We start from the raw sequence: 3,905 nt of genomic DNA, 5'->3' as shown, positions 1-3,905 counted from the left end.
CTGGGTGACAGAGTGAGACTCTGACTCAAAAAAAAAAAAAAATTGAAAACAAAGAACAGCAGTAAGAGTTCAGTCCTCAGCTCTCCCTTATCTGAGGTCTATGTGCCAATGGATCTGTTTGGTGGGGGTCCAGGTTTCTCAAAGACAACTTGGGTATTTTATCTTGCTAAGATGTCATCTTTAGTTTTTATAAGGAAAACCAACCTCTCTGGACTCTAACTTCCTTAGCTATTGTTTTAGGCTACTATTACCTTCCTGTTTTAACAAGTTACTTATTTACTTCTCAGGGCTACCTACGTACCTGGCATTTCACTTGAAGGAACTCAGGATTTCCCTTTATTTCCATGCTTGGGAGGGGACTGACAGGCCCTAAGAAGGAGCCCCTACTTCATCTAAGGGTCTTATTCAGGCAGGATTCTCTGTATTATTATTATTATTATTATTTTTGAGTGGGAGTCTCACTCTGCTGCCCAGACTGGAGTGCAGTGGCTGCTCCTGGCCACCGCAGCCTCGACCTGCTGGGCTCAGGCGATCCTTCCGCCTCAGCCTTCCAAGTAGCAGGATCTACAGGCGTGTGCTACTATGCCCAGCTAATTTTTTGATTTATTGCAGACATGAGGTCTCACCAAGTGGCCCAGGCGGGTCTCGAACCTCTGGGCTCAGGCAATCCACTCACCTCAGCCTCCAAAAGTGAGGGATTACAGGCTGAGCCACCAAGCCCGGCTGATTCTCTGTATTATTGACCAGAGAAATAGGGAGGGGTTTTTTGTTGGTGGTGTTCCCTTTCACAGAGTCATTTCTTTCTTTCTTTTTTTATTTTTTTTGTGTTGGAGTCTCACTCTGTCGTCCAGACTGGAGTGCAGTGGCACGCTTCCAGCCACCGCAGCCTCAAGCTGCTGGGCTCAGGCGATCCTCCTGCCTCAGCCTTCCAAGTAGCCAGAACTACAGGCACACGCTACCACGTCCAGCTAATTTTTTATTCATTGTAGAGACGAGGTCTCACCAGGTTACCAGGTGGGTCTCGCACCCGCGGGCTCAGGCAATTCTCTCGGCTTGGCCTCCCAAAGTGCTGGGATTACAGGCTGAGCCACCGAGCCTGGCTACAGAGTCATTTTTATGAAGAAACTGAGCTCAAAAGAAGACTTAAAGTTGTAGCTTTCATGAACTAGGAAGTAACAGAAAATGATGTGTAATCTGTAGAAGGTAAGATGGTCTGAGTCTTATGTGGTAAGAAACGAGGTACTATATGTAATAAGTTGAATGTCTTGTGCTTTGTTTAGAAGGCTAAATTTTAATGTGGTGGTTTGAAATTTGAGTTTTAAAGTTCTAGAGGAGCCCCCGGGAGGAAGGGAGGTTTGTGCTTGGAATTCAGTTCCATCACTACTTCAGCCAGAAGAACCTAATGTTTTACATAAGTTTTCCCTGAAGAAAAGATTCCATGACCTTTTTAAAAGAAGGTGTTTTAAGTGTGAAAAACACAATTTTATGCAATAGAAGCTGTAAGACGTATGACAGGGCCAGTGAATAAAAGCTCACGGCCATGCATGGTGGCACATGCTTATAGTCCTAATACTTTAGGACGCTCAGGAGGGAGGATCCCTTGAGACCAGGAGTTCAAGACCAATCTTGGTAACATAGTGAGACACTTGTCTACAAAAAAAATATAATAATAACTGGGCACGGTGGCTCATGCCTATTAAGTCTTAGTTACTTAGGAGGCTCAGGCACGAGGATCACTTGAGCCCAGGAATTAATGTTACAGTGAGCTGTGATTGTACCACTGCACTCCAGCCTGGGTGATAGAGCAGGCTGTCTCTTAAAAAAAAAACAAAAAGGGTTCACAATGAAGGAAAGAAACTTGTTTAACAATAACTGCAGAAAGTTTCAGTTTCAATAACTGCAGAAAGTTTAACAATAACTGCAGAAAGTTTAACAATAACTGCAGAAAGTTTCAGGCCCTTCTTTGTGCTACTAACACAAGATGTACAGTTAAGTGCCACATAACAACTTCTCCATCAGCGATGATAGACTGAATATTTGACGGTGGTCTTGTAAGATTCTAATGCCTTGTTTTTACCGTACTTTTTCTAGTTCAGATACACAAATGCCATTGTTACAACTGCCTGTAGTATTCAGTACAGTGACATGCTGTACAGGTGGTAACCTAGGAGGAACAGACTATATATAGTCCAGATATATAAGCCCAGGCTTATGCTATCTTAGTTTGTGTTAGTACACGCTATGATGCTCCCACGATGATGAAATCACATAGGAGGAATTTCTCAGAAGTATTCTGTCAGTAAGGGACCCTTCACTGTTCTAGTCTATTTCATTGTTGAGTTACTTTATTTCCTCCACATCTCAGCTCCTTAAAGGCAATGCATGACATACGATTTTGCACCTTCAATGTTCAGCACCTTAAGAGCTTAGGAGATGTCTGTTGAATGAACAAATCCACAAGACTTTTGCTTAGAGAACTGTGAGTGGAATTTTTTTTTTTTTTTTTTTTTGAGTCAAGGTCTCACCCTGTCACCTAGGCTGGAGTGCAGTGGCATAATCTGGATGATCATGGCTCACAGTGACCTCGACCTCAGGTGATTCTTCCACCTCTGTGTCCAAGTAGCTGGGACTACAGGTGCGGGCCACAATGCCTGGCTAATATTAGAATTTTTATAGAGACAAGGTTACACTATGTTGTCCAGGCTGGTCTTGAACTCCTAGGCCCAAGCAATCCTCCTACCTCAGCCTCCAACAGTGCTGGGATAACAGGTCGTGAGCCACCTTGGCCAACTCTGAGTGGAATTCTTTATAGGCACTGTACGTAGGCAGTGCACTCCTAATTCAGAGAAGAGTTTCATTTATTTTTGTCTTTATAATTATGTTAAGAGTTTTAAAGGGAGCAGGAAAATGTTCACGATTAAGGGAGAGAGGAAAGACATAATGTCCTGACTTGGGTTTTTGTTTTTGAGTCGGAGTCTCACTCTGTCACCCAGGCTGGAGTGCAGTGGCATGCTCACAGCAGCCTCCACCTGCTGGGCTCACATGATCCTTCTGCCTCAGCTTTCCAAGTAGCTGGAGCCACAGGTGCGCACCACCACGCCTGGGTAATTTTTTTGATTTACTGTAGAGACGAGGTCTCACCAAGTTGCCCACACTGGTTTCGAACCCCGGGACTCTGGCAGTTTTCTCGCTTTTGCCTACCAAAATGTTGGGATTACAGGAGTGAGCCACCGTGCCCAGCTAACCCGAGTTCTTGTGCGTATGTGTGTGAAGAAAATTGGGGATACAAGCAGGAATAAAATGTCCTGCGAATCAATGTCTCCACTGAGGTGTCTTGATTGGCATAACTAGTGTCTCGGACAAAAGTTGCCTCCAGACAAAATATTCAGGGGCACTAAAGAATATGATCGCGAAACAACAGTGGGTGGAAGAACAAGGTTTTTCCTAAGGCTGTCAAAATTGCCACCTGCCCTCTCCTGTTTTAGTAAACCAAATCCATCTTTGACAAACTCACGTAAGACATGTTTTTAAAATACCCAAGCCAAACAAAAATCCTGCCTTGAACTGTAAAGACGAGTCTGGGGCTGTGGACTGCGACTGAGTCCCTTCCTGGGACGCGGCGGTCCCAATGTCTCCTGGGGTTCCGACGGTGCCAAGGCCGCAGTGGGCAAGCAGAAGCCCCCAGCCCCGGCGAATTTCGAAGAGGCAGTGCAGAGAAGGCCTCCTGGAGTTCCTCGGGTGGGCCGTCTGTCCCCGGGTCTCTGCGGAGGGAGGAAGGCGGGTTCGAAGCCGGAGCTGCGAGCCCGACCTTCAGCCCGGGCCGCGGAGATCATCGCATCGCCTGGCGCGCAACCCGGAAGCAGATGTGGACGGAGCGGCGAGGCCGGGTTGCGGTTCCGGGTTGG

This window comes from Carlito syrichta, unplaced genomic scaffold (genome assembly GCF_000164805.1).
Source record: "Carlito syrichta isolate Samal-C Ts95f unplaced genomic scaffold, Tarsius_syrichta-2.0.1 Scaffold113526, whole genome shotgun sequence".
Taxonomy (NCBI): Eukaryota; Metazoa; Chordata; class Mammalia; order Primates; family Tarsiidae; genus Carlito; species Carlito syrichta.
This window is presented reverse-complemented; position numbering follows the sequence as displayed.